The sequence below is a fragment of the Aegilops tauschii genome, chromosome 3, assembly GCF_002575655.3.
Source record: "Aegilops tauschii subsp. strangulata cultivar AL8/78 chromosome 3, Aet v6.0, whole genome shotgun sequence".
In the NCBI taxonomy this organism is placed as follows: domain Eukaryota; kingdom Viridiplantae; phylum Streptophyta; class Magnoliopsida; order Poales; family Poaceae; genus Aegilops; species Aegilops tauschii.
Window position 1 is genome coordinate 66,088,856 of NC_053037.3, and position 11,188 is coordinate 66,100,043.

Here is an 11,188-nt window from a genome sequence, read left to right on the forward strand (position 1 = left end):
CGATCTATATTCCTTTGCTTTTATTTTTAGATCTATTAAACCAAAAATACAAAAATACCTTGCTACAATTTATTTTATTTGGCGTTTGTTCTATCAGTATTTATAACTCTCTCACGTCTGTTTGCCTATCTCTGGTGCCGTTACCCGAAAGGGATTGACAACCCCTTTTAGAGGTCGGGTTGCGAGTATTTGTTATTTGTGTGCAGGTGCTGTTTATGTTGTGTTGCTTGGTTCTCCTACTGGTTCGATAACCTTGGTTTCATCACTGAGGGAAATACCTATCGCTGCTATGCTGCATCATCCCTTCCTCTTTGGGGAAATACCGACGTAGCTTCAAGCCGCATCAACGCAATGATCTATCTATGGAGATGCATAGCAACGAGGGGGAGAGTGTGTCTACGGACCCGCGTAAACCTTAAGCGAAAGCGTTTCACAACGCGGTTGATGTAGTCAAACTTCTTTGTGCTTCAACCGATTAAGTACCGAACGCACGGCACCTCCGCGTTCTGCACACCTTCAGCTTGGTGATGTTCCTCGCCTTCTTGATCCAGCAAGACGTCGAGGTAGTAGATGAGTTCCGTCAGCACGACGGCGTGGTGACGGTGATGGTGAAGTGATCTCCGCAGGGCTTCGCCTAAGCACTACGAAAATATGACCGGGGGTGTAAACGGTGGAGGGGGCGCCGCACACGGCTAACAATTTATCTGGGGTGTGCTAGGCGCCCCCCTCCCACATATATATAGGTGGGAGGGGAGGGGAAAGGCCAGGGCGCGCACTAGGGCTGGCCGCTGGCCCCCTAGGGGCCCTGCCTTGCCCTGCGCCCCCCTGCTCTGTTTCCCCAAGGGGGAGGAAAGAGGGGGGAGATACATTGGAGACGTATCAAACACATACTCAAAATGTCTGGGTATCATAATCACTTGACTCAGCTAGGAGTTAATCTTCCAGATGATAGTGTTATTGACAGAGTTCTCCAATCACTGCCACCAAGCTACAAAGGCTTCGTGATGAACTATAATATGCAAGGGATGGAAAAGACAATTCCCGAGCTCTTCGCAATGCTCAAAGCTGCAGAGGTAGAAACCAAGAAGGAGCATCAAGTGTTGATGGTTAACAAGACCACTAGTTTCAAGAAAAATGGCAAAGGAAAGAAGGGGAACTTCAAGAAGAATGGCAAGCAAGTTGCCACTCCCGGGAAGAAGCCCAAATCTGGACCTAAGCCTGAAACTGAGTGCTTCTACTGCAGAGGGACTGGTCACTGGAAGCGGAACTGCCCCAAGTATTTGGCGAATAAGAAGGATGGCAAAATGAACAAAGGTATATTTGTTATACATGTTATTGATGTGTACCCTACTAATGCTCGTAGTAGCGCTTGGGTATTTGATACTGGTTCGGTTGCTCATATTTGTAACTCGAAACAGGGGCTACAGATTAAACGAAGATTGGCTAAGGACGAGGTGACGATGCGCGTCGGGAATGGTTCCAAGGTCGATGTGATCGCCGTCGGCACGCTACCTCTACATCTACCTTCGGCATTAATTTTAGACCTGAATAATTGTTATTTGGTGCCAACATTGAGCATGAACATTATATCTGGATCTTGTTTAGTGCGAGACGGTTATTCATTTAAATCAGAGAATTATGGTTGTTCTATTTATATGAGTAATATCTTTTATGGTCATGCACCCTTGAAGAGTGGTCTATTTTTGTTGAATCTCGATTGTGGTGATACACATATTCATGGTATTAATGCCAAAAGATGCAAAGTTGATAATGATAGTGCAACATATTTGTGGCACTGCCGTTTAGGTCATATTGGTGTAGAACGCATGAAGAAGCTCCGTACAGATGGACTTTTGGAATCACTTGATTATGAATAATTTGATACTTGCAAACCATGCCTCATGGGCAAGATGACTAAAACTCTATTCTCCGGAACAATGGAGCGAGCTAATGACTTATTGGACATAATACATACCGATGCATGCGGTCCAATGAGTGTTGAAGCTCGCGGCGGGTATCGTTATTTTCTGACCTTCATAGATGATTTGAGCGGATATGAGTATATCTACTTAATGAAAGACAAGTCTGAAACATTTGAAAAGTTCAAATAATTTCAAAGTGAAGTGGAGAATCATCATAACAAGAAAATAAAGTTTCCATGATCTGATCGCGGAGGCGAATATTTGAGTTACGAGTTTGGCCTTCATTTAAAACAATGTGGAATAGTTTCACAACTCACGCCACTTGGAACACCACAGCGTAACGGTGTGTCCAAACATCGTAACCATACTTTATTAGATATGGTGCGATCTATGATGTCTCTTACCAATTTACCTCTATCATTTTGGGGTTATGCATTAGAGACAGCTGCATTCACGTTAAATAGGGCACCGTCTAAATCCGTTGAGACGACGCCGTATGAACTATGGTTTGGCAAGAAATCTAAGCTGTCATTTCTTAAAGTTTGGGGTTGCGATGCTTATGTGAAAAAACTTCAGCCTCATAAGCTCGACCCAAATCAGAGAAGTGCGTCTTCATAGGATACCCAAAAGAAACTGTTGGGTACACATTCTACCACAGATCCAAAGGCAAGATCTTTGTTGCTAAGAATGGATCCTTTCTAGAGAAGGAGTTTCTCTCGAAAGAAGTGAGTGGGAGGAAAGCAGAACTTGATGAGGTAATTGTCACTTCTCTCAAATTGGATAGTAGCTCATCACAGAAAACCGTTCCTGTGATGCCTACACCAACTAGAGAGGAAGCTAATGATAATGATCATGAAACTTCAGATCAAGTTACTATCGAACCTCGTAGGTCAACCAGAGCACGTTCCGCACCAGAGTGGTACGGTAATCCTGTTCTGGAGGTCAAGTTACTAGACCATGACAAACCTACGAACTATGAAGAAGCTATGATGAGCCCAGATTCCGATAAATGGCTTGAGGCCATGAAATCTGAGATAGGATCCATGTATGAGGACAGAGTGTGGACTTTGGTTGACTTGCCCGATGATCGGCGAGCCATAGAGAATAAATGGATCTTCAAGAAGAAGATTGACTCTGATGGTAATGTTACTGTCTACAAAGCTTGACTTGTCGCGAAAGGTTTTCGACAAGTTCAAGGAGTTGACTACAATGAGACTCTCACCCGTAGCGATGCTTAAGTCTGTCCGAATCATGTTAGCAATTGCCGCATTTTATGATTATGAAATCAGGCAAATGGACGTCAAAACTGCATTCCTTATTGGATTTCTTAAAGAAGAGTTGTATATGATGCAACTAGAAGGTTTTGTCGATCCTAAAGGTGCTAACAAAGTGTGCAAACTCTAGCGATCCATTTCTGGTGTCGGAGTAAATGGCCACGGGTAGCCTAACCGACTCCCCCTGGCTCTTCAAAAAATTATCAGGCCATTCGAGCCTTCAAGTATCCAGAGGATGGGGCCGCCTTCCTCCGGCCGACTGTCCCCAGGGCCGACTACCAGAAGGCGACCCGGCCTCAAAAACTCCCCCGAAGAAAGCTACGAGATGGCCGACTCCAGGAAGCCGGCCCCAAGAGGACCGACTCCCAGAAGCCGGCCATGAAGAGAGCCGACTCCCAGAAGCCGGCCAAGACTGCACCCACCAAGACTGCATCCACATAACGGTGATAAGACGGGGCGTGGCCGCAGTACAACCCACTACCCCCGAATCCCGGAACAGGCATGGCCACAGGGCGCTGTACGGGTCAGCCATACCCCGTCCGGCGCGGCACAGTAGCCATGTTGACCTCAACGTCACCCACGACAGGCGCCAGTACGACCCGCGGGCGGCGGGCCCCTTTAGCCAGATAGACACTCGAAGGCGGCCCGGCCTCCCCTAGTCGGCCGGGGGCGTAGCCGGCTACCTCCCTCCCTCGAAACATGTGCCTCATTAAGGAGACAAGACGAGGTGAGGCTACAGTGAGAGCCCGCAAGGCGGCGGCACTGTAGCCACGCTTACCTCGACAAAGCCCTCGTCATCAGAGGCGAGGCAACAGTAACCAGCCGCCGACAAGGCCCCCAAGCGGTGGGGCCGGCCTGTCGGCCACGAGGCCGGCAGCCGGCGGGACACACCAGTCGGCGGGCCCCAATGGCCGGTGGAAAAGCCGGCAAGCACAGACACTGACGGTTGGGACCCACGCCCAGCCGGATTACCATTGTACCCCTGGGGGGTAGGCCTATATAAACCCCCCGGGACACCCATGCAAAGGGTTGATCTCATAGAGTTTCACACACCACATAGAGAGAAAAGGAGATCTAGCCTCGCCCTTCTTCTTCCCCTAGCCAAACAGCTCAAGGAGCACTTGTAGCTACTTGTATTGATCTAGTGATCATGCGGAGACCCCACAGAGCAGGACTAGGGGTGTTATCTCCACGGAGAGCCCCGAACCTGGGTAAGATCCGCTGGCATGCATGTCTTCGCCTTATCCCGTTTCCAGGCACCGGCAATGTCTTACTGGCTCCCACAATGATAAGCCACCCGTTGGCATATGTCGCACCTACGACCCGACATTTGGCACCCACTGTGGGGCCAGGTGCACTGTCGTCCGGAGACCTTTTATGGACGGGAACCCTTTTCCTTCCCCGCGAGCGTAGCCAGCCTACTACACCCGATGGCGCTTGCCCTGACGCGCTACAAGGCATCGACGACGCATGCGCGGCGCGCTGCCTCGCCGACCTTCTTGGCGAGACTCGCATCTCCGACGAGCCCGCGTCCGACGCGGGCACAGACTACCTCGAGAGCCGCCTCGTCAACCTCCTTGACCAGCTTCACGTCTCCAGCGAGCTTGCTATGGACTTGGAGTCGGTCGGCTCCACCGACCCGATGCTTGTCGACTCCGACACGGCAACGCTTGACACCTTCCCCATCGACGTGGTGATCTTCGACGACCCTCTCCCTCGAGCCGACAGTGGCAGCAGCGCTGTCACTGAGGTGCTGGTCATCAGCCACGGAGCCGACTCGGGCGAGAACGCCCACGACGCCCTACAAGCGGCGCTGCATGACTTGTCCGTCCCCATCCCGGCTGACGCCGACGCCGAGACTCTGGAGGCACGCCGCCTCGCCCTCATCGCGGAGGGCCAGAAGATAGCCTCCATGAGACGCCTCACTGAGGCTCACCTGCGCGAAGTCGACCGCGCCGCCTTTGGTACGCCGCCTCATGGCGGGCCGAGCCGAGCCGGCCTCGTCAAGAAGCGCGGCGCCACACCGCTCGAGAATCTGCAAGCCGCTCAGGCGGCCGCAGAAGGGCTGAACGGGTTGGGGGATGATGAGCTCCCCTACATGACAAGGCACATCCAGCAGCTGATCGACGCGGCCGCAGAACGGCATGAAGCCGGCGCCCGCGCTGAGAGTCCTCCCCCACGCCGAGAACACGCCGCGACATCCCGGTCGCCGACTGCGAGCGGCGCCCGCCCGAGGAAAGACAAGGAGCCGGCTGCTAGCCGCAGCCGGACTCGAATCACCATTGAGCGCGACGCAGAAGGCCGCCCCCGAGCGGTGGAACGACAAGGCAATCCGCCTCCCCCCGCCTCGTGGGGAGAGATATCCCACCCCGCCGCCTGTCACGCATCCGACTCTCGGTGGCCGACTGGGCCACCGCGAAGGAGTCGGCAAGAACGATGCCCGCCACCGGATCGACCGCCTAGCGCGATCCCTGGCATTAGAAGAAGAAGACGATGTCGGCCCGCCATGCTTTGGCCCCCGCATCCGCGACGAGCCCTTCCCCAAAGGGTTCTCGCTCCCCCGAGACACGCCCGAGTACAACGGCTCCGTGAAGCCGGAAGATTGGCTGATCGACTACTCTACAGCCGTCAGCATAGCGAACGGCAATAGGCGCATTGCCGTGAAGTACGTCCCTCTCATGCTTCAAGGCACGGCGCGCACCTGGCTGAACAGCCTCAAGCCCTACAGCGTCAACAGCTGGCTGGACTTCACGGAAGTCTTCGTCCACAACTTCACCAGCACATACAAGCGGCCTCCCAAGCCCCGCCAACTCTCCTTGTGCGTCCAAGGGCCCAGCGAATCGACTCGCGACTACCTCATGCGGTGGGCCGAGCTTCGCAACTCCTGCGAGGGAGTGCATGAGGTTCAAGCCATAGAATACTTCACCGCCGGGTGCCGAGAGGGCACCCTCCTCAAGCACCGACTCCTCTGCGACGAGCCGACTACCCTCGACGAGCTGCTGGTTATAGCAGACAAGTACGCCACGGCCGACTCCTCGATGAAGACCGAGCTCCGAGTGGAAGCCTCCGGAAAGGTGCTCGCTCCGGCTCCCAAGACGCCGGCTGGCGACTCTAACCGACGCCCCTACCAGAACGACCACAAGCGCAAGGCCCCTATGCCGCCTTCCACCAGTCGGCAGGTGGCCACTGTCGAAGACGAGCAGCCCGAAGAGCGGCCCGCTCCCAAGAAGAAGGGCGGCAGGCCGGCTTGGCAGCCGGCCTTCTCCTACGAGCAGACTCTCGATGCCCCCTGCAAGTTCCACAGCGGCGCGAAGCCGTCCAACCACACGACCCGGAAGTGCCATTGGCTCACGCGGATCTCCAAGGGCGAGGGGCTGGTGCCGCCTCCGCCTCCCGGCCCGCCACCTCTAGCCCCCCAACAGCCGGCTGCTCGACTAGCAGTCGGAGCCATTCAGGATGAGTTCCCAGATGAGCACGCCGCCTACGTCGTCTTCACGAGCCAGATTGAAGACAAGCGCAGTCGGCGCCGACAGCACCAAGAAGTCAACACGGTCGCCTCCAGCAACCCCGAGTTCATGCATTGGTCTGAAAGGCCTATCAGCTGGAGTCGGGCCGATCACCCAGAGGTGATGCCGTCTCCCGGCTCCTACGCATTGGTGTTGGACGTCACCCTCGCGACGGAGAGGCGACCTGCCCGATTCTCTCGCGTGCTGATTGATGGCGGAAGCAGTATCAACATACTGTACCGCAACACCATGGAGAAGTTGAACCTCAAGGCGAAGCAGCTCATGCCAAGCCAGACCGTGTTCCATGGCATCGTACCCAGCCTATCCTGTTCCCCAATAGGCAAGATCAAGATGGATCTTCTCTTCGGAGACAAGGATCACTTTCGCCGAGAAGCGATCTGGTTTGAAGTGGTGGACCTAGAGATCCCTTACCACGCCCTGCTTGGCCGACCTGCCCTAGCCAAGTTCATGGCTGTGCCCCACTACGCCTACCTCAAGATGAAGATGCCGAGCTCGACGGGGATCATCACTATAGCTGGCGACTACAAGAAGTCCATCGAGTGCGCTGCAGCCAGCAGCCGACTGGCTGAGTCCCTCGTGGTTGCAGAAGAGAAGAAGATGCTGGAGCGAGTTGTGGCCATGGCCGGCAAGCAGCCAGCCCTGTCCCCCAACCCCAAGGAATATGATGCTCAGGGCTCCTTCCAGCCGGCCAAGGAGACAAAGAAGATACCTCTGGACCCGGAGAACCCGGAGAGGTTTGCTGTCATTGGTGCAAACCTAGACAGTAAATAGGAAGGCGAGCTCGTCGACTTCCTCCGTGAGAATCGTGATATATTTGCATGGTCCCCAAAGGACATGCCGGGTGTCCCGAAAGATTTCGCCGAGCACAAGCTACACGTCCGAGCGGAAGCGAAACCAGTCAAGCAGCCTCTCCGCCGACTGTCGGAGGAGAAGAGAAGAATCGTAGGAGAAGAGATAGCCCGGCTCCTGGCCGCCGGCTTCATTATGGAAGTATTTTTCCCAGAGTGGCTTGCCAACCCGGTCTTGGTGTTGAAGAAGAACAACAAATGGTGTATGTGTATAGACTACACTAGCCTCAACAAAGCCTGCCCCAAAGATCCGTTTGCCCTACCACGGATTGATCAAGTGATAGACTCCGCAGCCGGATGCGAGCTGTTGAGTTTCTTGGATGCCTACTCAGGATACCACCAGATCAAGTTGGACCCAACTGACCGCCTGAAGACCGCCTTCATCACACCATTCGGAGCTTTCTGCTAGCTGACTATGACATACGGCTTAAGGAATGCCGGAGCCACTTTTCAGCGTTGCATGCAGAAATGCCTCCTCAAGCAACTCGGCAGAAATGCCCATGTCTACGTAGACGATATTGTGGTGAAGACGGAGAAGCGCGGCACCCTGCTGGAAGACCTCAAAGAAACATTTACCAACTTGCGCCGATTCCAGATCAAGCTCAACCCCGAGAAATGCGTGTTCGGAGTACCAGCCGGTCAGCTTCTAGGCTTTTTTGTCTCCGAACGCGGCATTGAGTGCAACCCTGTGAAGATCAAGGCCATCGAGAGAATGGAGATTCCCACCAAGTTGCGAGACGTTCAGAAGTTCACCGGGTGCCTGGCCTCCCTAAACCGCTTCATCAGCCGGCTAGGAGAGAAGGCTCTCCCCCTGTACCGACTCATGAAGAAATCCACCCACTTCGAGTGGAACGACCAAGCAGACCAAGCCTTCCATGAGTTGAAGAAAATGCTGACCACTGCACCTGTCCTGGCGGCGCCGACTGAGAAGTTGCCCATGCTCCTCTACATTGATGCGACTAGCCGAGTGGTCAGTACAGTCATCATGGTCCAGCGCCCAGAAGAAGGCCGAGCCCAGTTAGTCCAGAGGCCGGTATATTATTTAAGCGAACTACTGTCCACCTCAAAGCAAAACTACCCGCACTACCAGAAGATGTGCTATGGAGTGTACTTCGCCGACAAGAAGCTGAAGCCCTACTTTCAAGAGCATCCCATCACGGTCGTATGCACCGTCCCGCTTGCCGAGATCATAGGCAGCCGGGATGCATCCGGCCGGGTGGCTAAGTGGGCCATTGCGCTGGCTCCTTACACAATCTTCTACCAGCCCCGCACCGCCATCAAGTCCCAAGCATTGGCCGACTTCCTTGTCGACTGGGCTGAGACCCAGTACCTACCGCCGGCTCCCGACTCCACTCATTGGCGGATGCACTTCGACGGGTCCAAGATGCGCACCGGCTTGGGAGCCGACATCATCCTCACCTCTCCCAAAGGCGACAAGCTCTGATACACATTGCAAATCCATTTTGCCGCCTCCAACAATGTGGCTGAGTATGAGGCGCTCATACACGGGCTCCGGCTAGCCAAAGAGCTCGGCATACACCGGATCCTGTGTTATGGCGACTCGGACTTGGTGGTCCAGCAGTCATCTGGCGACTGGGACATCAAGGACGCAAACATGGCGAGCTATCGATTCCTCGTCCAGCAGATAAGTGGATACTTTGAAGGGTGCGAGTTCCTCCACGTGCCACGGGCCGACAACGACCAAGCAGATGCCCTGGCACGGATCGGCTCTACCCGACAGGCTATACCAACCGATGTCTCTCTCTAGCGCCTCCTCAAACCGTCTATCAAGCCGTCTCCAGAATCGGACTCTATCTTCGTACCGCCCGTCCCTGATGCAGCCGGATCCGACTGGAGGAACCCAGCAGGCGGCTCGGGGACTTCGACAAGCGGCCCGGGGACTGCCGTAGTCGCACCCGGCTCGGGGACTTCAGAACCCTGCCCGGAGACTGCAACAGTCGGCCCGGGGACTGCAGCGACACAAGAGGTGGTGGCCGACTCCAACTCTCCACCGCCCAACCCACCCACCCGGGTCACAGTGGCCGTACTGACAACAGAAGAAGTCACAGCTCCATCATGGGCCCAGACCATCCTCAACTTCCTAATCAACAGAGAGCTGCCGACTGATGAGATCTTGGCAAGACTAGTGCAACGCCGAGCCGGAGCATACGCAATAATAAACAGAGAACTTGTCAAGCATAGCGTCACTGGAGTCTTCCAGCGCTGCGTGAGCCAGAGAAGGGCGTAGCAATCCTCAAGGATATCCACCAAGGCGAATGCGGCCACCACGCAGCCTCAAGATCACTTGTCGCCAAAGCTTTCCGCCATGGTTTCTTCTGGCCGACTGCTTTGGAAGATGCCAAGGAATTAGTCAAATGCTGCAAAGGATGCCAAGTCTTCAGTTCCAAGCAACACCTGCCGGCTTCTGCACTCAAGACCATCCCCCTCACCTGGCCCTTTGCCGTTTGGGGGCTGGACATGGTGGGCCCATTCAAGACAGCCCGCGGCGGCATGACACATCTGCTTGTCGCCGTGGACAAATTTACCAAGTGGATTGAAGCGAAGCCGATCAAGAAGTTGAACGGGCCGACTGCCGTGACATTCATCGCAGACATCACTACTCGGTATGGTGTACCACACAGCATCATCACCGACAACGGCACGAATTTTGCCAAGGGAGCACTGGCACGTTTTTGCGCGACACAGGGCATCCGACTAGACTTAGCGTCCGTTGCCCACCCGCAGTCAAACAGCCAGGTCGAGCGAGCAAACGGCCTCATCCTCTCCGGCATCAAGCCCCGACTAGTCGTACCACTGGAGCGTTCGGCCGGCTGCTGGCTCGATGAGCTGCCGGCTGTCCTCTGGAGTCTGCGTACTACCCCAAACAAGTCAACCGGCTTCACTTCGTTCTTCCTTGTATATGGTGCCGAGGCTGTTATCCCAGATGACATCGAGTTTGACTCGCCTCGGGTCACCATGTACACGGAGGCGGAGGCCAAGGAAGCGCGAGAAGACAGTGTTGACCTGCTAGAAGAAGGCCGGTTGTTAGCACTCAGCCGGTCCGCCATCTACCAGCAGGGTTTGCGCCATTACCACAACCGGAAGGTCAAGCCAAGATCCTTCCAAGAGGGCGATCTTGTGCTCCGGCTGATCCAGCGAACAGCCGGCCAGCACAAGCTCTCGGCCCCTTGGGAAGGCCCTTTCGTCGTCAGCAAGGCCCTAGACAACGACTCCTACTACCTGATCGACGCACAGAAGCCAAGAGCACGCAAGAGGGATGATTCTGGCAAGGAGTCGGAACGACCATGGAATGCCAACCTCCTGAGAAGATTTTACAGTTAAAAGCAGTATGTATCATGCTACCTTTTTGTATTAAGTACGAGACAACGGGCCCCCCGAGGCGCACTCGGGGACTGCCCTCCTTTATCTATGAATGACGAGTGTCATACCCATGAATGTACTATTACATTTGATTTTCTATCTGGCACCGGGTTCGACTAGTCGGCCCGGGGACTGGCCGCCTTAAGTTATATTAAAAGTTCTACCTGAAGTCAGACAAGTAGTGTGCCAGCACCCGAGCCCTCTCTTGTTGTAAGTCGCAGCTCGAAGAACCGACT